This window comes from Myotis myotis, unplaced genomic scaffold, assembly GCF_014108235.1.
Source record: "Myotis myotis isolate mMyoMyo1 unplaced genomic scaffold, mMyoMyo1.p scaffold_m19_p_6, whole genome shotgun sequence".
In the NCBI taxonomy this organism is placed as follows: domain Eukaryota; kingdom Metazoa; phylum Chordata; class Mammalia; order Chiroptera; family Vespertilionidae; genus Myotis; species Myotis myotis.
Genome location: NW_023416368.1, coordinates 99,348,836 through 99,372,655, shown reverse-complemented (window position 1 = coordinate 99,372,655; position 23,820 = coordinate 99,348,836). Strand labels below are relative to the sequence as shown.

At 52.3% G+C, this 23,820-nt stretch overlaps 1 long non-coding RNA gene and 3 other non-coding genes across 4 annotated transcripts; all 4 read left to right on the top strand.

Annotated features, from left to right (window-relative positions):
• The first annotated feature begins 1,040 nt into the window (after positions 1-1,040).
• Positions 1,041-1,113, top strand: TRNAT-UGU. The gene has a single exon. It is a non-coding gene; the product is annotated as a tRNA-Thr (tRNA).
• A 2,589-nt stretch (positions 1,114-3,702) lies between these two features.
• LOC118658866 lies at positions 3,703-4,779 on the top strand. The gene is made up of 2 exons (XR_004968385.1): positions 3,703-3,969; positions 4,227-4,779. It is a non-coding gene; the product is annotated as an uncharacterized LOC118658866 (long non-coding RNA).
• TRNAP-UGG lies at positions 4,703-4,774 on the top strand. Its single transcript has one exon. It is a non-coding gene; the product is annotated as a tRNA-Pro (tRNA).
• Positions 4,780-5,061: 282 nt separating the features above from the next.
• TRNAV-AAC lies at positions 5,062-5,134 on the top strand. The gene has a single exon. It is a non-coding gene; the product is annotated as a tRNA-Val (tRNA).
• Positions 5,135-23,820: the final 18,686 nt, after the last annotated feature.

Below are 23,820 nucleotides of genomic sequence, written 5' to 3'. Positions count from 1 at the left end.
ACTTCTAAAAAAAAAAAAAAAAAAAAAAAAGATCTCAGACTTCTGAGCCTCTGTGGGCCTAACTTGGGCTCTTCTGCTCCAACTCTCAGCCCCAGGTCCTTGCGAGCTCAGAGCTGTGAGGACCCAGGTCCTTGCCACCAGACACACAGCTCTTCACGGACTGGAGGTCACCTGGGGCCTGCTTTTGGCCTGGCCGTCCAGTGACCTCAGTCATCCGGCCTTGCAGGGCAGAGGGCAGGTTGGACAACCAGGCCAACGTCCACCATCTACCTGCAGCCGCCACCTTCTGGCTATTGCCCGGCGAGGGCTCCTGTCCCTGACCTGGGCTCTCACCCTCCCCTGCCCTCAACTCCGTGTGCCCTTTTGGGGGCTCTGACCGGACCTGCTCCCCAAGAATCCAACGGGGCCCTAAGGGTGGTCTCTTCCTAAAGGTGCCCTAGGGGCTCTGGGCCCGGGCCCTGCCTTAGACCTTGGTCCACCCCCTTCCTTACACTCAGCCATTCTGATTTCTCCACTATCAGCTTCTGACTCCTTCCTGATCCCACCTCCACCCCCACCCCCACCCCCACCCCCACTCCGCTGCTCCCTCACGTGCCCGCCTACCTTACCAGCCCCGACCTCGATTCCCCCCAGGACAGACCTATTAACATCCTTCCCCGCAGCCCTGACCCAGCACCGGATCCTCGCGCACACTAAGCCGCACAGCCCTGCCCTCCAAGGGTCCTGGGCCCTGACCCCGCAGAAGCCGCAGAAGCGTGGAAGACCTGGGACCTCCTCACAGCCCCGCCGACCGGAGGCCCCGCCCCACCGGCTCCGCGGGCGCCCGAACCTCGGGCCTCTGCGGGCGGCTGTCCCAGGATTTGCAGCCCCGCCCGCGGCCCCAACACCGGCCGACGCCGCAGGCTCAGCTGCTCGGCCCAGCGGGGCCCTGGGGACGCGGCCCCACCTCCCGCCGCTGGGTTTCTCCGTCGGAATTGTCTGCGGCTGCGCGGAGGAGCTGCGGCATCAACCAGTCGCAGGCAGAGAACAGCCACGCAGCGGGCCCTATAGCTCAGGGGTTAGAGCACTGGTCTTGTAAACCAGGGGTCGCGAGTTCAAATCTCGCTGGGGCCTGACTCGGGTTTCTTCCCCTTTTTATAACCGACAGGTGGCAACGCGTAAGGTGCCCGCTTTTCTGGGTTGGGAGGCTGCCCCGGTGAAGTTCCCAGGTCTGGGCCCCGCCGGTGTCAGCCCCCGGCCCTCCCTGGGGCCGCACACCTCTTGCAGCCACACTTGGCGTCGGCCTTGCGGTCACGGTGCCCCGCGGCCCCTTTCTCGCTCCCTCCTGCGCGCGCTACCGGCGAGCTCGTGGCGAGTCGCTCCGTACCCCGGGGGTCGGGGGGAGGCAAGGGCTCTCACCCTTTCATCTCTGTTGCCGGAGACCACCTGTCGGCGCCCCTCCCGTCCCCGGGGAACCTCCTGTTTTTGTTGGGAGGGCGACTGAGCATTCCCGCAAAACTCGCCCCTGGCCTCGCCACGTGGCTTCTGCAGGACCCGGCCTTGCGGGGCGGCAGGCGCGTGGGGCCAACCAATCCCGGGGCCGAAGTCCGGGGCGAGCGGTGCCCCTCTCCACGCACCCCGCCTGCCCCACTCACTCTCCACGCACCCCGCCTGCCCCACTCACTCTCCACGCACCCCGCCTGCCCCATTCACTCTCCACGCACCCCGCCTGCCCCACTCACTCTCCACGCACCCCGCCTGCCCCACTCACTCTCCACGCACCCCGCCGCCCCTGCCCCCCTTCACTCTCCACGCACCCCGCCTGCCCCACCCACTCTCCTACGCCCCGCCTGCCCCACTCACTCTCCACGCACCCCGCCGCCCACTCACTCTCCCACGCACCCCGCCTGCCCCACTCACTCTCCACGCACCCCGGCCTGCCCCCCCACTCACTCTCCACGCACCCCGCCTTGCCCCACTCACTCTCCACAGCACCCGCCTGCCCCACTCCCTCTCCACGCACCCCGCCTGCCCCATTCACGGCCTCCTCCGGCGCCTCCCCAGGTTTCCGCCAGCGGTTCTCTCCTCCGGTGCACCCGCCAGCTTCTGGGTTCTTTCTCGTTCTTTCGCTTTCTGTTTTTCTTTCTTTCGTTCGTTCGTTCTTTCTTTCTTTCTTCTTCTTCTTCTCCCTTCTCCCTTTCTTCCTTCCTCCCTTCTTACGTCTTACTCCTTCCTTCCTTCCTTCCCTTCCTGCCTTCCTGCCTGTCCCTTTCCTGCCTTCCCTTCCTTCCTTCTCTCTCTCTCTATTCTTTCTTTCTCTTCTTTCTCTTTCTTTCTTTCTTTCTTCTTTCTTTCTTTCTTTCTTTCTTTCTTTCTTTCTTTCTTTCTTTCTTTCTTTTCTTATCTTCTTTTTCTTTTAAAAATCCTCTCCTGAGGATATTAAATCAACATATACAGTGGGGCCTTGACTTACGAGTTTGATTCATTCGGAGACTGAGCTCGTTAAGTAGCTCGTTAACTCAAATTACTATCAACTCAATGCAAAAAATCAGCCGAGAGACAGCTGGTATCTCAAAAAATCTCGTTAGTCGGGACACTTGTGAGTCAAGGCCCCACTGTATGCAGAAGGTCAGCATATATTAGTTGTATTTTTGTTGATTTTAAAGAGAGAGGAAGGCGGAGGGAGGGAAGGGAGGGAAGGGGGGAGAGAGAGAGAGAGAGAGAGAGAGAGAGAGAGAGAGAGAGAGAGAGAGAGAGAGAGAGAGAGAGAGAAACGCTGACCGGTGGCCTCACGCACCGCCCCCCCCGCAGGGCCCAGCTTCCGTTTCCTAACCCGCAGCGGCGCTAAGTGCAGCCGGGAGTCAGCGGCGTCCCGCGCGGGGCTGCGACCGGCCCAGGGCCTTCCGGAGGGTCCACGCTGGCTCGGGGGGTGTGGGGATCGGGGCTCCTGCGGCTGGGGGGGGGGGGCGGGTGCAGCGGGACGGGTCGCCTCTGCCTCTGCCGAGGCCTCCCCCGCGGGTCGCGCCCGCCTCGGCGGCGGGAGGTGCGCCCGAGACCCCCAGCGCCCCTTCCACGGCTCGCTGGGGATTTAGGCTCCTTTGTACCTTGACTTCGTTAACAGCGCAAACTAACAAATCAGCGTCAGAAGGCCAGCATGTATTAGCTGTGAAGGGTTTTGGTTTGTTTAAAGGACAAACCTGAATGGTTAAAAAAAAAAAAAAAAAGACGGGGAGCGACTGTGACAAATTTATAGACTTCGGGTCCGCTGTGACCGGGTGGACGTGGGTTTAAGTCATTCCAGAGAAGACAGGCAGATGCGGCCGTCACGGGGGCGATCTGACCCGGAGGCCTCGGTCGCCGAGCGGAGGAGCGCCCGCCAGCTCTTATCCCGAGCGGAGGGGCGCGGGCGCGGAGGGGGCGGGCGGAGGGGGCGGGCGCGGAGGGGGCGGGCGGAGGGGGGCGGGCGCGGAGGGGCGCGGGCGGAGGGGGGCGGGCGCGGAGGGGGGCGGGCGCGGAGGGGGCGGGCGCGGAGGGGCGCGGGCGCGGAGGGGGGCGGGCGGAGGGGCGCGGGCGCGGAGGGGGCGGGCGCGGAGGGGCGCGGGCGCGGAGGGGGCGGGCGCGGAGGGGCGCGGGCGCGGAGGGGCGGGCGGGGGGGCGCGGAGGGGGCGGGCGGAGGGGCGCGGGCGCGGAGGGGGCGGGCGGAGGGGCGCGGGCGCCTAGGTCCTTGCAGAGGCCGCGAGGGAGCCGCGAGCTGCGGTCGCTCCCGCGCCGAGCCAGAGCGCCGACATGGCAATGGGAAAAGTCAGCACCTTTTCCCTGGAGCAGGTCAGCCACCTCGCGTCTCCCGCACTTGTACCAGCCAGCTGGTGGCACAAAAATAAACGTTTGGCCGGCCAGCTTGGCGTGAATTTTATGAAATCTGCTGCAGGGAATCGGAATCACTTTTACTCCTGAACAACCAGTCGGGTTCAAGTCCTTTGGGAAGAGCAGGTCCGAGAGGAGTGGTGAGGGGGCGCCGCCCGGCCTCTGGTTCTCCGGGGAAGGGTGGCGGCTCCGTCCCGGGCGGTCCCGGGAGGGCCGAGCGCCGGGCACCCGCCTGGGCGCCGCGGGTGCGCGCGCGCTGGTGCCAGCCGTGGGGAGCGAGGTTCCCGGCCACCCCATGTCTGCCTTACACTCCCCTACATTTCCTGAATGTGTGGCAAATAACTATGTGTTGTTTTTAAAATATTTTCATAAAACCATACCAGGCAGCCCACACGAAGAGACGACCCCGGTTTCATTTCTCCCGTCGCGGCTGATGACCCAGTGCCCCCGCGTCCCCTGCGAGCCCGGCGCCCGGTTCTCTCCAGGAGACCTCCGGCTCTCTCGGCCTCTGCGCCCGCCCCTGGGCCTCCAGACTTGCACCTTATTGGGGCTCCCTTGGGAGAGGGCCCCCAGTCCCCCAAAGCGAAAGGATGGCCTTCCCTATTGCCTGAGTGGCTATAGCAATACGGATTCCAGGACATCTCAGGGGGCCGAGCGGGACGCGGCGTTTGTACAGCGCGAGCCGGGCCGCTGAGAGTTCACCGTGGACGCGGACACGGCTGGAAGGGATGCGGCGAGCGTGGGAGGCTCCGAAACCCCAGCGGTTCCGGATAAGCCAGAAATGAACACGTTTCCTGGTGATGCAATGACGCCACACAGAATCAGACTAAGGACTGAGCGGCAAGTGTGAGCAGCAGCTGGCTCGTTGGTCTAGGGGTATGATTCTCGCTTTGGGTGCGAGAGGTCCCGGGTTCAAATCCCGGACGAGCCCAGTTTTATGCTTTTTACAAAATAAAATTTGTTACGTGGCCTGTTTGGGTTCCAGACCGACAGCGGGAATCGCCGAGCTCCGGGAGAGCGGGGTCTCGGGAGGGAGAGCACGTGGGGGAATGGGGAGCCGCCTGGGATCTGCAGGAGCCGCGAGAGGCTGCGTGCAGGACCTCCTGCTCGGGGCTCAGTGCATTGCCGGGCGGTCCTTGGCGCCTATGAGGTTGCAGGAACGCCGTGTCGGAGTAGGTTGTTGCAGTGAATAGGGGAACTGGGAGGCCGCCCTTTCAAGTTTCCGTAGTGTAGTGGTTATCACGTTCGCCTAACACGCGAAAGGTCCCCGGTTCGAAACCGGGCGGAAACAGCGCTTGCTAGAGCTTTATTTTCCTCCCCGGCCATTTAAAATTTCTTGTGTTGCATTCCATTTGGAACCCTCGGAGACAATGCAGGACATCACGTCATCATCTCCACCTCGTTACAGAGACAGACGGAATCCAGAGAGATCCCGCTTCGGCCACCTGCCCCCGGAAGGACCTTGAGCACCTCGCTTTCGGCCCAGAGCACCCCTCGCAGGAGGCCGCACACAGCCCGGCCACTCCGCAGCCGCTGGCCCCACACCGGGTTCTGCACGGATAAGGGCGGCACTTCCCGCGGGGGTTCCCTTTCGTATAACCCTTCTTTTGTGACCCATAGGAAAAAATGCTTAGAGGGTGGAAGCTGCAAAAGCTTGGCGGCACTCCAACCCACACCCACAAAGAGCCTGAAGCCTTGACCAGCACCTTAGACCGCTGCGCCACATAACGTCAGCGAGAGGTCAGTTAGGTTGTCTGTTTTCAGTGTTGATAATGTCCCCAGCAGCCTCAGGAAAACTTTTCGTAAGGAATTTTAAACCAAGAGCAATAGCCCAAGGAGGTGGTGCAGGGGAGCCTTTACGAAATAAAACGGGGGTCGGAGGGAAAAAATTAAACTGAAGAAGCTCAGAAACATACACTTGGGTAGCTGTCCACAGCACCTTCTGGGAAACCCCAGATGACTTTAAAAGGTCCTTTTATGTTTAGCCAGAAACAGCCAGTCCGAGTAATTACAGCAGCCATTTAAAACGAAGGGCTGTGCTCAGTGGATAGAGCATTGGCCTGAGGACTGAAGGGCCCCAGGTTCAATTCTGGTCAAGGGTATGAACCTCGGTTGCAGGCTCCATCCAGGTCCCTGATGGGGTATATGCAGGAGGCAACCAATCCATGTATCCCTCTCATCATAATGTTTCTTTCTCTCCCTCTCCCTTCCTTTCTGAAATCAATAAAAGTATATTAAAAAAAGAAAAGAAAACTCTAAAAATCTATCCTATCTAATAAAAGAGAAACATGGTAATTAGCATATATCCGCTACCCTTCCCATTGGCTAATCAGGGTGATATGCAAATTAACTGCCAGCCAAGATGGCAGCCGGCAGCCAGGCAGCTTGAAGCGAACATGAGGCTTGCTTGCTTCAGTGACGGAGGACTCCAACGTTCCCCGCCTGCCTTACTGGCCTCTGAGCTTGCAGTTTGAAACATTGTTACAAATATAGAAGCTAAACAAAACCCCAGAAACCTGCTTTCAGCCAGCTAGGATCTCAGAGCTGGAGTTGATACAGTGTTTCGATTATAGAACCCAAACAAACCAGATACCTGCTTTCAGCAGCAGAGGCCTCAGAGCTGGAGCCAGAGCTAAAGCTGGCCCAGAATGAAAAAGAAAAAGAAAAAAAGGAGCAGTTGGGAGCTTCAGTCACCCGCCAGCCTGAAAACAGCCCTCAGTCCCTCACCCAGACTGGCCAGGCACCGCAGTGGGGACCCCCACCCTGAAGGGTGTGTGACCAGCTGCAAACAGCCATCATCCCCTCACCCAGGCTGGCCAGGCACCCCAGTGGGGACCCCCACCCTGAAGGATGTGTGACCAGCTGCAAACAGCCATCATCCCCTCACCCAGACTGGCCAGGCACCCCAGTGGGGACCCCCACCCTGATCTAGGACACCCTTCAGGGCAAAACAGTCGGCCCCCACCCGTGCACCAGGCCTCTATCTATATAGTTAAAGGGTAATATGCCTCCCAGCACCGGGATCAGCAGAGCCGCGAGGCCTCCCAGCACCAGGATCAGCATGACAGGGGGCAGCGCCCAAACCCCCTGATCGCCCTGCGGCTCTGTGTGTGACATGGGGCAGGGCCACAACCTCCCTATCCGCCCTGCTCTGTTCGTGACAGGGGAAGGCGCCCCAACCCCCTGATCAGCTCTGCTCTGTGCCTGATAGGGGAGCGCTCCCCAACCCCCTGATTGCCCTGCGGCTCTGTGTGTGACAGGGTGCAGCACCCCAAACCTCCCCCCCCACCACGGGCCCTGCTCTGTGTGTGATGGGGTAGAGCCATAACCTCCCCATCGGCCCTGCCCTGAGTGTGACAGTGGCGGCGCCCCAATCCCCTGATCGGTCCTGCTCTGTGGGTGATAGAGGGCAGTGCCCCAACCCCCTGATCCGCCCTGCTCTGTGCATGACATGGGGGAGCTCCCCAACCCCCTGATGGGCCCTGCTCTGTGCGTGACAAGGGGTGGCGCCGCAACCTCCCCATTGACCCTGCCTTGAGTGTGACAGGGGGTGGTGCCCCAACCCCCCAATTGGCCCTACCCTGAGCATGACTGAGGGTGGCATCACAACCTCCCAATCCGCCCTGCTCTGTGCATGACGGGGGCGGCGCCCCAACTCCCCAATCGGCTCTGCTCTGAGCCCGACCAGGGGCTGCACCTAGGGATTGGGCCTGCCCTCTGCCACCCGGGAGCAGGCCTAAGTCAGCAGGTTGTTATCTCCCAAGGGGTCCCAGACTGCAAGAGGGCACAGGCTGGGCTGAGGGACCCCCCCTACCCCCCAAATGCACAAATTTTTGTGCACCGGGCCTCTAGTATATATATAAAAGTCTAAATGACTGTTACAACTGAACAATCAGAACAACTGGTCGACCAGTCGCTATGACGTGCACTGACCACCAGCGGGCAGATGCTCAGTGCAGGAGCTGCCCCCTCATGGTCACTCCCACAGCCCTCCCCCTGCAGCCAACCTCCTGTGGCCCCTTCCCCTGGCCAACCTCCCACCACCCTAATTGGCCCGATCACCGGCCAGGCCAAGGGACCCCACCCGTGCACGAATTCGTGCACCAGGCCTCTAGTAAATAAATAAAATGAGGGACTGTGTGATGGAGACTCACTTGTTGAGATTGCCCATGAGGGTTTCAGAGACCAATCAACCCGCCAATTTTCTTGAATAAGGGCGGGAAAAGAAGAGAAAGGAGAGAAACCTCACAGGTGGTCTCGAAACTGAGTCTTTTTTCTCCTGGGTACGCTGTTTGGCTGGATTGTCTGTCACAAACATAGCTTTGGGGTCTGCCCTCCATGGGCTACTGAGCCCACCAGCAAATGATTCAGTTATTTCATTTCTCAAAAATAAACAAACACCCAAACAAATTAACAACAAAAACCACCGATGAGCAGTCAGCTGTGAGCCATGCTGTCATTGTAATACCTGAAAAATTCGGTTGTCAGCAGTTGTCTTCATCGCAATTCTTCAGAAATTACACAAATCTTTTATGTTTTTCACTCAAGTCAACCATAAAGCAATGAAACGGTGTGAATGCGAAGGGCTTTGCAGTCAACCTGACAAGCTCAGGGGCTACATGGCAAGCCTAACACTGCCGGCCTAATAAGCTTAGCGACCAAAAGCAACCACACAAGATGGTCTGATCACAAATTTCTAACTGGGTAGGTCATGGCAGGTTTCAGGTCCCAGGCCTGTTGCTCCCTTAGCAAAGGAAGTAAGCCCGAACCACTGTTCTTATGCATGTAGGATAGCATACCGGGTGTACCGGTTAATAATGCGCATTTTTTCAATAGATGGAGTTACACATATGTTGATATATATGCGATTTGATGTGTATGCTATTTTGTTGTATTGACAGCAAGCTTCAAAACTTCACGTGTCAAATTTGCTGAAGGTGTCAACATCATAGATATTTTTACGCTTAAAAATGTTGAATTTCGTGCCAAAAAATGAGCATTTGCGGGAAGTTTTAATTCATTACTTTACTTTGAAGAAAAAGCTATCATATACTTCGGGAAGCTTATGGTGAACATGCTCCATCTCAAGATACTTGTGAACGCTGCTTTAAACGCTTTAAAAGTGATGATTTCGATGTGAAAGACAAAAGAACATCCAGGTCAACCGAAAAAGTCTGAAGACCAACAATTACAAGCATTATTGAATGAAGGTGCATGTCAAACTCAAAAACAACTTGCAGAAAGATTAAACATTGCTCAGCAAACAATTTCTGATCGTTTACAAGCACTGGGAAAGATTGTAAAGGAAGGAAAATGGGTGCCACATCAACTGAAGGAAAGACAAATGGAAAACCAAAAAATCACCAGTAAAATGTTGCTTCAACGGCACGAAAGAAAGGCTTTTTTGCATCGAATTGTGATGAAAAGTGGATTTATTTTGAGAATCACAAAGGCACAAAATCATGGGTTGATCCAGGTCAACCAAAAACATCGACTGCAAGGCCAAATCGCTTCAGAAAGAAGACAATGCTCTGCTTTTGGCGGGATCAAGAAGGTTTGGTGTATTATGAGTTTCTAAAACCAGGTGAAACCGTTAATACTGATTGCTACCGGCAACAAATAATCAATTTGAACCACACTTTGATTGTGAAATGACCAAAATGTGCCAGAAGACACGGCAAAGTAACTTTGCTTCATGATGACGCACCATCACACACCTCCAAACCAGTTAAAGACACATTAAAAGATCTTGCCTGGGAAGTATGAACCCACCTGCCGTATTCACCAGACCTTGCTCCTTCAGATGACCACTTGTTCCGATCAATGGCACACGCACTTTCTGAGCAGCACTTCAAAACACACGAAGAAGTGGAATTGGGTCTCTGAATGGTTTGCCTCAAAACAAGAGAAGTTCTATTGGGACGGTACCCACAAATTACCTGAAAGATGAGGGAAATGTGTAGCTAGCGATGGACATTATTTTGAATAAAGCGCTTTTGATGTTTCTCTTGAAATTATCGTGTTTTCTTTGATTACAAATATCAAAAAATTTCTATATGTGACAGGGCACCAGAGTTAAGTTAGGGTTTTTCAAAATGCTGACACGCCGAGCTCAAAAGGTTCGCCATCACTGCCCTAGCCACTAGGCCAAACTGGTCGGGGCTGTTTTTCTTTTTTTTTTTTTAAATTGATGTTTAGAGAGTGGAAGGGAGAGGGATAGAGATAGAAACATGGATGAGAGAGAAACATCATTGCTTGGCTTCCTCCTGCACGCCCACACTGGGGATCGAGCCCACAACCTGGGCATATGTCCTGATCAGGAATCAAACCCATGACCTCTTGCTTCCTGGGTCAACGCTCAACCACTGAGCCACACTGGCCAGGCAGTTTCTTTCTTTCTTTTTAAAAAAAATATATATTTCATTGATTTTTTTACAGAGAGGAAGGGAAAGGGATAAAAGAGTTAGAAATATCGATGAGAGAGAAACATTGATCAGCTGCCTCCTGCACACTCCCCACTGGGTATGTGCCAGCAACCAAGGTACATGCCCCTGACCGGAATCGAACCCGGGATCCTTCAGTCCCCAGGCCGACGCTCTATATCCATTGAGCCAAACCAGTTCGGCTGTACCACAGTTTTTAATCCACTCATCTGCTGATGGGCACTTAGGCTGTTTCCAGATCTTAGCTATGGTGAATTGTGCTACTATGAACATAGGGATGCATATATGCTTTCTGATTGGTGTTCCTGAATTTTTGGGATATATTCCTAGAAGTGGGATTACTGGGTCGGTTAAATAGGAGTTCCATTTTTAATTTTTTGCGGACCCTTGAGTCCGCAGGCTGACGCTCTATCTGAGCCAAACCAGTTAGGGCTTGAATTTATTTCTGTGTATGGTGTAAGTTGGTGGTCTAGTTTCTTTCTTTTTTTTTTTTTTTTTTGCATGTATCTGTCCAATTATCCCAACACCATTTATTGAAGAGACTATCTTCTCCACACCAGCCAGGCTTTTAATTGACTTTTTAACATGAGATAACCTCCCACTTATCAAATTCTCACATATTGAAAACCATTCTACTTTAGATGGAAAGGGGGTGGAGCTGGCTCTTCCTCTGGAAGAGGGAGGTACAGCCATCTGGGGTGGGGCCTGAGGGCTTGCATTCATAACAACGGCCAGCAGGCGGCGCTGCTCTCTGGAAGTTATGAATGGAAGCAACCAATCACTGTAGCGCTATGACTTGTCACCAAAAGAAACGCCAGCTGTCACATTGCATTGAGATTACATTGCGGCTGCTGCAGGCATCTTGAAATATTGTTTATCACTCTTTTGAAATGATATCATTCATTAGACCCACTGCTATATCTTATTTACGTACAATAAGTACAGTACAGTGGGGCGAGTGTCCCGACTAACGAGGTTTTCGAGATACGAGCCGTCTCTTGGCCGATTTTTTGCTTTGAGTTGCGAGCTAAAATTCGGGTTACGAGCCAGCTTCAGATACCCCACCGCTAGTTGGCGCAGTGAACGTCACAGTGAACGCCACAACATCAGCCCAGCATCACGTGTCTCACTCGTTCACTTTTTGATTTGACATACGAGCAATTTGAGTTACGAGCTCCGTCACGGAATGAATTAAACTAGTAAGTCAAGGCCCCACTGTAGAATATCTGGCTGAAATTACTGTTGTTAGTGACATGGAAAATTGGCTCACTTAATAAACTTAAATTTTTTATGACTCTATGTGAATATAATGGCTTTTCTTTTTATTTTCTATGTATTTGTGTTTTTACCAATTATTCTGAGAAGGAGTCTGTGGGAAGGTGGGCCGGGCCCTGCTTGGTGCCAAGCCTCTCCTGACTGCCCCCGTGTCACCTCACGCCTTTCATGTGTGGATCTGTGTCCCAGCTGAAGGCTGGCACTTCCTTTGGTCTATGGACCACGGCAGCTCTTAGAGAGACAGCACAGGATTCTGAAAAGCAGCCAACATTTTAAAGCATTGCTTGCGATGACCTCTACCCACCGCTCAAATCCTGGAGGCGGGAGAGGAAGCTGAGATGGCTGGTTTGCCTGGGAAAGCAGCAGAGTGCTGAATAGCGCTCTCCCCAGCGCGCTGGCAAGAAGCTGGAGAAAGGCCCAGATGGACGCTCAGGGCCTTGACCATGGGTATCTTCAGATTGACCACACTTAAAAGCCACCCGTCAATGATGAGAGAGAATCATCGATCAGCTGCCTCCTGCACGCCCCCTACTGGGGATGAGCCCACAACCCGGGCATGTGCCCCGACCGGAATCGAACCTGGGAGCCGTCAGTTCGCAGGCTGACGCTCTATCCACTGAGCCACACTGGCTAGGGCCCAGGTTGCTTTTTGCTGGAGTGCATTTGGGGGCTTACCTCCAGAGGTTCTGATGTAGTGCATCAGGCGTGGGCTCAGGAAGGCACTTTCCCAGAAGCCTCTGGGAAGACAGCGGAGCAGGTGAGCCCAATGAAGGCAGCAGTTGCCTCCAACAGCTTTCTGCCTCCTTGGGGCGGAGGGGTAGGGCCCGTGGAGAAAGGAAAGGTACCAACTCCTGAGGGAACAGCCCCATTCACGGCCCTTTAATTTCAGTAGGAGCTAAGGAAGGTACAAAACCAAATTCTCCCACCCTCTGGCCGCCCCCTAGCCCGCCCCACAGCTTCTGGCGCGCAGCCTCCAGCTCGCAGCTCCCGCACTGGGTGACTACCTGCCACCACTGCCCTCCCCTCTCCTGCCTCCATGGAACTGCCCGTCTTTCTGCAGCGGCACAGGCCTCCTCCCGCCGTCCCTGTCCACGCTGACCTTGGGTCTTCGGCCTTTCTCTCGCCTTCCACCTGCTGAGCATCTTCCTAACTATTTTTCTCAGAAAAATCATCAATGGAGGGGGAGTCAGTCCGTCCTGGAGTTTGACACCGGCAAGTTCCTCTCCTCATCTGGCCGTGGTGGCTCCCTGAGATGTTTCTGCTCCTTGTTCTGGAACTCTCCATGCAGGTTAGAAAAAAACAAAAAAAAACAATCAAGCCCTTAGCTCTAATTCCCAAGGCGTCTCCTGCTTGTCTCTGCGGCTCAAAGAGCGGCAGCTGGCGGGGCTCTCAGCTACGGCGGGATGAATCAGGGAGACAGAGCCGGCACCCAGGCTGCCCTTTGGTCTCACTGGGTTGTCCCCATCTACACGCCTCGCACACCCCACCTCCAGTGCCCCGGGCCCGCCAATGCTGGGAGGTGCACTGGGGCTGCAGACCTTCCAGGGAGCGGTAATGACCATCAGCTGGTTGCTCCCCACCCCACCCACCGCAGTGACTCTCCAGGCTCCCAAACAGGCCCACCTGAGTCGGTACCACCGGCCCCTTCCGGCCCCAGGGCTCCACTTCGGCCCACCTGCATCAGAACGCCTTTCGGACAAGCCCTGGGGTGGGGGTGGGGGGTGCCCTGAAGCGCTGCCCTGAGGGTGGGGATCAGGTTCCAGGGCTGCCTCCCGTGGGGGCTCCCCAAGCTCCCCGCCCCGCTGGTCCCGGCTCCACCTGTCCGGCCTCAGCGGCGGCTGCGATGGTCTGCAGCTGTCTCTCAGGCGGGACACTCCTTGGAAGCAGCATTTGTCTTGGATCCCAGTGCCTGGCAGGTAGTGGGTTCCGATCAGGGCTTCCCTTTCAGCCCACCAACCGCAGATGCCCGACTGGTGGAGGGGGTGCCCGGGGGCTGTCAGGAAAGCAGCTCTTGTCTTTGTGACTGGTTGGTTGACACAGCGATTCGGGACTCCTCTGTGGTGAGCGCTCCAGGAGCCGCATCCAATTCCAGAGTCTGGAGGAGACGCAGAGCCCACAAATGGAACATGTGAGTGAGCAGACACGGAACTCCCCGTGAAAGTGGCTCCAGTTGGGGATGAATGCGATGGGATTCCGTCTGAGGGTCCACATGACCCTAGAGCAGTGGTTCTCAACCTTCTGGCCCTTTAATACAGCTCCTCATGTTGTGACCCAACCATAAAATTATTTTCGTTGCTACTTCATAACTGTAATGTTGCTACTGTTATGAATCGTCATATAAATATCTGATATGCAGGATGGTCTTAGGCGACCCCTGTGAAAGGGTCATTCCACCACTGCCGGAAGCCAGTCCATCCTTGCTGCTTGGCACAGTCGCTGCAGGGAAGAAACATCTGCACAGCATATGTTTCAAGGGACCTGGCGTCTATGGCATACTGTTCTTAATATGTTTGCTCCCCTTCGTGGCGCTATGTGTTTTAACCAGGGTCACCTCTCGGAGAAAGGTTGTTTCCCCAGGTAGGGATTTTCCCTTGAAGTTAGGGAGGGGATAAAACCCCTTAACTAAGTGCCAGGCGGGTAGTTAATCACTTTAACTACGAACAATCATGCTTAAGCTACATAATCTTTACTCCTTGGAATGGAGATAAGAAACACCCTAACCTTTGGAATAGAAATTGACAGGATTAAAATCAACTGGTATAAATACAGATGTAACAAGACAATAAAAGACAGAACCTGGCTGGAGAACCTGATTAGAGAACCTGGCTAGGTTGCTGATCAACTGAACCTGCGTTCTTCATTCTTCGCCAACTCCGCCCACACCTTTGGGAACCGCTGGACCTTCTGGGGTTGGACCCCAACAGACCGCCAAAGGGGTCGCGACCCACAGGTTGAGAACCACTGCCCTAGAACTACACGAGCATCTCCAGGGAGGTGGGCGATGACCAAATACTAGTCAGGGTGAGACCGGCTGCAAACTCGACTTAAGCTGAGTGACAGGCTCCGCTTTCCTCAGACTGAGCCACCCAGTCCCCAATGCCAACCTGGCCTCGCTGACCAGGGCACGTCCTGAATTGTCTGGGAATGAAGTGATGGTGAGCCTACTCTATGCTAGAGGCTGCAGGGCGGGTGGGCAGCAGGCTGAGCAAGCTCCCAGGGCCCTGAGGCGGAGCTTGTCAAAGTGGATTTGGCCTGAGGCAGGGAGGCCAGGGGGAGCTGCTGCCGCCCTCCACAGCCGATCGTGGTGTCTCAGTGGTCCAATTCTGGGTTTATTTGGAAGGTAAAACCGACAGAATTTGTGGACAGTCTAGGTTGGGATGTGAGAAGGAGGAATCAGGGATGACACAGAGGCTGTGTTTTGAGGGACAGGAAGAATGGAGTCACCATTCCCTGCGATGGTGGCAGTAGGCTGCTGTGGGAGGGGGATATGGGCTCGCTGTGTTCAGGTTACGTTTGCAGTACCTCGCAGACACAGTTCACCTTGCCGCCCTCCAAGACACCATCCCTTTTGCTGAGACCTGAGAAATGACCTGTCTCCCTACACACTCTTCATATCCAGACAGTTCATGTTCTAACTTCTCCATCCTGAATGAATACTTAGCAGTGAAGACCTGATTTGAATTGTGGGTGTGACTAATTTTCCATGGTTTCCTGTTGCCCCTTGGGTAACACCTGCTCCCTTCACACAGTCCCCCAGAAACGGAATTGCTGGGTCACTGGGTTGTTCTATTCTTCACACCGTTTTCCGTAGTGGCTGCACCAAGTTGCAGTTCCACCAACAGTGCACGGGGGTTCCCTTTTTCCCACATTCTTATCAATTCGTGTTATCTGTTGACTTTTTGATAATAGCCATTCTGACAGGTGGGAGGTGATATCTCATTGTGCTTTTAAACTATATTTTTATTGATTTCAGAGAGGAAGGGAGAGAGAGATAGAAACGTCAATGATGAGAATCATTGATCGGCTGCTTCCTGCACACCCCCCACTGGGGATTGAGCCTGAAACCTGGACATGTGTCCTTGACTGGAATTGGACCCAGGACTCTTCAGTCTGTGCCTGATGCTCTATCCACTGAGCCACACCAGCTAGGGCTTAAGCATCTTTTTATTTATTTTTTTAAAAAATATTTTTATTGATTTCAGAGAGGAAGGAAGAGGGAGAGAGAGATGGAAACATCCATGATGAGAGAGAATCATGGATCAGCTGCCTCCTGCAAGTCCCCCACTGGGGATCGAGCCCACAAACCAGGCATATGCCCTTGACCAGAGTCAAACCTGGGACCTTTCAGTTCGCAGGCCGACGCGCTATCCACTGAGCCACACCGTCCAGGGCTTGAGCGTCTTTTCAGATGTGTGTTGGCCATCTGTGTGTTCTCTTTAGAGGGATGTCTCTTCATTCCTCTGCCCTTCTTTTTATCGCATTGTTTACTTATATTTTTGTTACTGAGTGGTAGGAGTTCCTTATATATGTTGGATATTAATACCCTATGGGCTATATCATTTGCAAGTATCTCCTTCTGTTCAGTAAATTGTCTTTTCATTTTGTTAATGGTTTACTGTGCAGAGGCTTTTTAGTTTGATATATTTCCATTTATTTATTTTTGGTTTTGTTGCTTTTGCCCAAGGAGATATAAAAAAAAAAGTGTTGTTGCCGAAACCAGTTTGGCTCAGTGGATAGAGCGTCGGCCTGCGGACTGAAAGGTCCCAGGTTCGATTCCGGTCAAGGGCATGTACCTGGGTTGCGGGCACATCCCCAGTGGGAGATGTGCAGGAGGCAGCTGATCGATGTTTCTCTCTCATCGATGTTTCTAACTCTATCTCTCTCCCTTCCTCTCTGTAAAAAATCAATAAAATATATTTTTTAAAAAAAAGTGTTGTTAAAAGTGATGTCAAAGAGTTTACTTTCTGTTTTATTTAAAACTTTTTATGGTTCCATGTCGTACACTTAAGTATTCCATTTTAAATTTATGTTTGTATATGTTGTAAGAGAATGGTTCATTTTCACTTTTTTTCATTTATCTGTCCAGTTTTCCAGTTCCTCTTGTTGAAGAGACTCTCCTTTCTCCACTGTACATTCTTGCCTCCTCTGTCGTAGATTAATCGACCATGTAAGTGGGAGCTTCTTTCTGGGCTCTCTACTGTGTTCCATTGAGCTGTGTGTCTGATTTGTGCCCGTGCCATACTGCTTTAATTACTATAGCTTTGCAATGTAGTTTAAAACCAGGGAGTGTGACACCTATAAATTTGTTCTTTCTCAAGATTGCTTTGGATATTCTGGGTCTTTTGTGGTTCCACATAAATTTTAGGATTATGTGCTGTGGATAAAGAATTCTTAGTTGGTGGTTTTGTCTTTCCACACTAAATATTTCACCTCACTCAATTCTTGCTTGCATGGTTTATGACAGGAACTCTGATATAATTCTTATCTTTATTCCTCCATAGGTAAGATGCTTTCCTTCTGACTTCTTTCAAGATTTTCCTTTTTGTCTTTGGTTTTCTGCAATTTGAATATGATAGGACTAGGTGTAGATTTTTATTTTATTTTATTTTTTTAACAAAATATATTTTATTGATTTTTTACAGAGAGAAAGGGAGAAGGATAGAGAGCTAGAGACATCGATGAGAGAGAAACATCGATCAGCTGCCTCCTGCACACCCCCTACTGGGGATGTGCCCACAACCAAGGTACATGCCCTTGACCAGAATCGAACCTGGGACCCTTCAGTCCACAGGCCAATGCTCTATCCACTGAGCCAACCCAGTTAGGGCTATTTTATTTTTTAAAGATATATTTTTATTATTGACTAGAGGCCCATTGCACAAAATTTGCACAGTCGGGGGGTGGTGTCCCTCAGCCCAGCCTGCACCCTCTTGCAGTCTGGGAGCCATCGGACATCCTTGACGCTGTGGAGGCAGGAGAGGCTCCTTCCACTGCCTCTGTGCTCACAGCCGTGAGTTCGCCTCAGGGCTTTTGGCTGAGTGGTGCTCCCCCTGAGGGAGTTCACTGACCACCAGGGCGCAGCTCCTGTATTGAGCATCTGCCCCCTGGTGGTCAGTGTACATCATAGCGACCAGTCATTCTGCCATTCAGTTGATTTGCATATTAGCCTTTTAATATATAGGATTTCAGAGAGGAAGGGAGAAGGAGAGATAGAAATATCAAGGATAAGAGAGAATCATTGATGGGCTGCCTTCTGTCCCCCCCCTCCCCAACTGGAGATCGAGCCCACAAACTGGCATGTGCCCCGACTGGAAATCGAACCATGACCTCCTGTTTCATAGGTCGACACTCAACCACTGAGCCATGCGGGCCGGGCCCTAGGTATAGATTTTTAGTTTTTTATCTTATGTGGTGTTCTCTGAGCTTCCTGGATTTGTAGTTTGCTGTTATTAATGTGGATAAAATTTTAGCCATTATTAATTCAAATATTTCTTTTGTTCCCTTCTCTTTTTCTCCTCTTTTTGGTATTTTTAAAAATAACTTTATTTTTCAATTACAGTTGGCATACAATATTATGTTAGTTTCAGGTGGATAACATAGTGATTTAGACACTTATGTACCTTGTGAAGTGATCCCCCAGTCAGTCTGTATCCTCCTATGACCATACATAGTTGTTATAATATTTTTCACTGTATTCTCATGCTGTGCTTTACATCCCTGACACAGTTTTTATTTGCACATCTTAATCCCTTCACCTTTTTACCTCTGCCCCCACTCCCTCTCCCCTCTGGCAACCATCAAAATGTTCTCGGCATCTATGAGGGTTTTTTTCAGTTTTGTTTGTTCATTTATTTTTCCTTTAGAATCCACATGCAGGTGAAACCACATGGCATTTGTCTTTCTCTGTCTGACTTATTTCACTGAGCATAATTCTCCTTTTGGTATTCTTATATGCGTATGTTATACCTTTTGTATTTGTCCTGCAGTTCTTGAATATTCTGTTCTGTTTTTGTTTTCCTTCACTTTTTTCTATTTGTATTTCAGTTTGGGAAGTTTCTATCCGCATAGTCTCAAGCTTGGAGGCTCTTTCCTTCTCAGAGTTTCAATCTCTCTGCTTACATTATCCATTTTTCTTGCAATGTTATCCACTTTTTCCACGACAATCCTTAGCATATTAACCATTGTTTATTTTTATTGATTTCAGAAAGGAAGGGAGAGGGAGATAGAAACATCAATGATGAGGGACAATCGTTGATCAGCTGCCTCCTGCATGCCCCCTACTGGGGATCCAGCCTGCAACCCCTGCACGTGCCCTTGACTGGAATCGAACCTCGGACCCTTCAGTCCGCAGGCTGATACTCTATCCACAGAGCCAAACCAGCCAGGGCCTGTCTCTGGTTTTCAAGGCAACCGTTTGCCTTGTGACCGCAAATCTCTGATGGACCTAGGAGGGTCGTCGCTTTTAGTTTATCCAGTTGTTTACTTGTCGTAAGGATGAGAGTGATGCTCCCAGCTCTCTGCATCGCAGAGCAGAAGCCTGAAGTGTCGGCTCCTTTTGGGGTCCCTCCCGGAAATGCCCACAGAGGGCCCTAACTCCCCGTAAACACCCACTCCCTGCATTGGCCTGCTTGGTGTTAATGCTCCTGGCTCTTTCTCTTGCTTCTTAGACCTACTGAGAGCACCCTGTTTAGCAAGACAGTGACAACTTGAAAAGTTTACAGAGCAGGTAAGTGAGTACCTGGCCTTACAATGAGGCTCGAGCTCCCGGGTTAGAAGGCAGAGGAGAGCTGGGCCCCCACTTGCTTGCGTTCACCCTTCTGAAACTAGCTTCAGGCCCTGTGAGGACTCCAGCCACCCCCTCACTCCCTCCCCCTCCCCCCTCCCCCGCCCCTCCCCGCAAGCTGCCCAGCTCACCTACTGCTTCTGTGTTTCCCAGTCCCAGGGTCTCCCAGGTCTCTCGCTGACCAGCTCTTGGCAAGGCCACCCTCCGGGAGGTTTGGAGACTCCCCCAGGGAGGCAGCGGCAGTGACAGACAATGACCTGTTTCTGGACCCTTATCTCCAAAATCTCCAAATTGCTGCTGGGAAAGACAACGACAGTAAAAGCTCCTCGGCCGGATGTGAACTGTGGCAGCCAGTATGCAGGGGTCCGCTGGCTGGAGGAGGAGCCCCCCCAGTCTCATCACTGCGGGGGGGTTCCTGAGCCTTGGCCCCTGTGGGACGGAGTTCCAGGCCAGGACTTTGGAAGCAGGTGCCGCCACTGCCAGAATGCTGCCTGGAGCCAGGGGGGCGCTGCCAGTGGAGCCTGGGAGGGAGCCAGCAGCGGTGGGGGTGGGGGTGGAGGTGAAGGCCCCGTCCGCAGCCTCAGAAGCCAAATCAGACATGACGACGCCCCTGCTGGAGGAAGGCTGGGAGGGCACCAGCAGGATTAAGTTTGCAATCATTCTTTTAAATTCTTTCTGAAAATACCCGCTTTCACCGTTAAGAATCAGGGTAACAGCAGTTGCGATGGGAAACACATTTTTAGATACAGATTTTGGCTCCCAGGTGCACACAGTGACGGCCGAGGCATCCTCGGGCCGCGTGTGCCTCTGAGCCTGCTTTTATGCTCTTTGCATCATAATGCTTTAATTTTTAAATAATGTTTCGCTTTATGGAGCTGATTGGCATTGACCATAAGCTATAAATAAAAGAAATAAATATGTGAACTAAGTGGCACGAAAGGAACTGATTTCCTTTTCGGAATCGGAATCGGGGGATGGAGGAAACTGGCTTCCGTTGGAGGCCTGGGTGGTGGAACATTCCAGAGGCAATTTCCTGCCCTCCACACAGTGGGAGTACTTGCCACTGCCCTGAGCCGACCCTAGAAGAATCAGATGTAACTTTGGGGGATGCCTGCAGAAGAGGAGCCTGGTATCTGTTTGCCAGGATTGTTGATCTGCCCAGAGGAGCCCACCCAACCCCCACTCACAGGCACACACAACGTGGGAGTTTCGTGCGGGTCAAAGATCGTCTGGAAACCTGGCCAACCCGAGCCACTTTGCTGCATCCTTCCCAAGCTCGCCGTCTGCAGGTGAGGGCGAGCACACAGGAGCACTGGGGTGTCCTGTGAGCAGTGGAGTGGAGGTGAGGTGTTCAGTGACACTGGGGAGCTGAGCGGGTCGGGCCCTAGGAGGCTGTTGCTGCATCTCTCCTTGCACAGAGGGAGGAAGAAGGGGTTTCCAGAGGCAGAACGACTCCCTCTTCACTGCAGGTCCTCAACCTGCTGGGCGTTCGTATTGAATAGGAAACAAGAGTTTGCAAACTGGACAGATCATTGAACAATGAAAGTTATATGAACACTATGGGCTCTACCCAAGATGCTGCAGAGGAACGAGAAAGCATTCCACAGAGGCACTCAAAGGCAGCGGTTTGAGCACTCAGAGGACAAACATCATGTCACTGCCCCTGAGTGCTACGACGGCCATCAGATGGCTTCCTTTTGTATATTTTACAAGGATTTTCTGGTGATTGTTTACCATTGAAGCAGAAAGGAAAGAAACATTGGCTCACGTTTTCAATAACATAAGCAATACATTCTCCCTGAAGAAATTGAGGTACACCACAAAAACTTATGGTGCGGCAGTACCCGAAGTACGAATGGGCCATGTTAACCTATTTATCCTCCTCCTGGCAAGTAGGCGATTCTGGTCTATGTTTTCACATGGATGCTGTGAGCACCCTCTGTCTCGGGTGCTTGTGTGAACATTTCTGTGGGACAGATCCTGGGTGTGGAACTGCTGGTCGGAGGCTGTTCATGTTTAGAAATTGGTTGGCATTCCCAAAATTGACCTCAAAACGGCTGCATCAACTTTTAAGCCAATAACAATGTGTGGGAGCGCCTGGTCCATGTCTTTGGGGTCTTTGTCTTCCACATAAGATTCCCGCAGGGCCAATGATAACTGGATTTGTTCCCCTCGCCCTCCCAGTGGAGGTCAAGATCCTCTCTTAGCTCTGATAGTCTTTGTGCTTTAGTTGTGTCCAGGCTGCTTCAGGCAGAAGCCTCACAACCAGATACGTCACAGGTGTGTTTGCACACTGGACAGGGATCCGTACCATGATTCACCTGTCACAGTTCTGAGGGATAGCTGCATGGGACATGTGAACAGCAGGAAAAACTAAATATATCATGCTCTGTTTTTATAAACTTGTCAGAGAGTCATGGGCAGAGCTGGAAGGGGACAAGTGTCTACTCTGAGTGGTCTGGCCTCCTGGGTGGCCTCCGGCACAGCCTCTATGGTTTGCAAGACAAGTAGTAGCATGTTAATGTTACCTGACAGCCCCTGAGTCAGAGGGTGGGGGCTGTTCCCACCTCAGCTCTTGTCAATCTTGCAAGAAAGACTTCGAATAAGTGACAGATAGCAGTGTTGAAGCAAAGAAAGCAAATTTATTACAAATACCGTTGAGCCCAGCTGGCATGGCTCAGTGGTTAAGCATCAACTTATGAACCAGGAGGTCACAGTTCAATTCCAGGTCGGGGCACATGCCTGTGTTGTGGGCTCAATCCCCGGTGTGGGGTCTGCAGGAGGCAGCCAATCAATGATTCTCCTCATTGATGTTTCTATCCTCTCTCTCCCCCTTCCTCCCTGAAATCAATAAAAATATATATATATTTTTTAAAAAGAATACACTTGACATAAAGCATAAGTGGGCAACTCAGCTAGTCTGAGTGTGTGCCCAGTGAGAGTTCAAGAGGTTTTATACCCTTCCCCCTGTAGGTTTCAAAGTCCCCTTCTGCATTGTTGTTCATTATTCTGGAATGTTTGTACAGACATCTGGTCATCTTGTTTGGCAAGTACTAAGGTGGCTGACTTCTTTGATTAGTGGGTGAGATAAACTCCCTTTTCTCTCCCTTTCCCCTCATGCCCTAGAGCAGCTGTGGGCAAACTAAGGCCCACGGCCTGATCCGGCCCATTTGAAATAAATAAAACTAAAAAAAAAAAAAAAAAAGACCGTACCCTTTTATGTAATGATGTTTACTTTGAATTTATGTTAGTTCACACAAACACTCCATCCATGCTTTTGTTCCGGCCCTCCGGTCCAGTTTAAGAACCCATTGTGGCCCTCGAGTCAAAAAGTTTGCCCACCCCTGCTCTAGAGCTATCTTTCCTGCCTAATATCCCTCAAGTGAGATCTCTCCTTGGGTCTAGTTGCCCCCTACTTCACACACCAATTGCAAGTCCAGGTTGTTACCTGTGTTTCTGACCAGCCAGGTGTAAATGAGAGGTTCCCACAACACCCTACGTGGGTTCGATTAATTTATTAGAGTGAATTACAGAACTCAGGAAAAACAGTTTACTTACTAGATTCCAGGTTTACTAGGATTATATGATTCAGGAAGAGCCAGAAGGAAAAGATGCAAAGGCAAGGTGTGTGGAAAGGGGTACAGGGCTGCCATGCTCTGAGTGCCACTCTCCCTGAATCCCCAAGTGTTCATCAATCCGGAAGCTCTGGAACCCAGTCCTTTTGGATTTTTCTGGCAGCTTTATTTCATTTGCGTGATTGATTAAATCATTGGCCACTGGCAATAGAGCTCAATCTCCAGCCCCTCCCTGAGGCTGGGATGGGGGTGGGGCCAAATTACAACTCTGTAATGACTAGGTGGTTCCCCAGGCAGCTAGACCAGATCCTCACGCTTTCCAAAAGTCATCGCATTGACTAAAATGGGCTCTGGAGTATCTGAGAGGGGCTTGTTAAAGACATCAAAAGACACCCTTATTACTCTTATCACTGAGGAAATTCCAAGAGTTTTAGGACCTCTGTACCAGAATCTAGGTAAAAAACTATATATAAATTCGAGGCCCAATGCATGAAATTCATGCAGGAGTAGGCCCTTGAACCCCCCCCCCCCCCCGCCTCTCAGCCCTGCCCCCCGCCCACTGGTCTCTCTGGAAGGTCATTCTGTCCGGTCTAATTAGCATATTAGCTCTTTATTATATAGGATGTATAATAAATCTCAGTGTCACACCTGTCTGTTTTCCCAGACCCAGAGCCCATCATTTCTCCAAGGAGCCTTGTTCTTTTAGTGAAAAGGGCTAAAAACCAATAAGTTATGGTGCCAGATGTGCTCATTGGTCCCGGATGTTACTGTTCCTAAGTCCTCAAAGCAGAGCCAGGAACAATACGCAGGCTCATACGCACACCCCTCCACCCCATCGCACACAGGTTCCACCCACCCGCACACCGTGAAAACCACGGGCTCAGGGGCGCTCTTTCGCTCG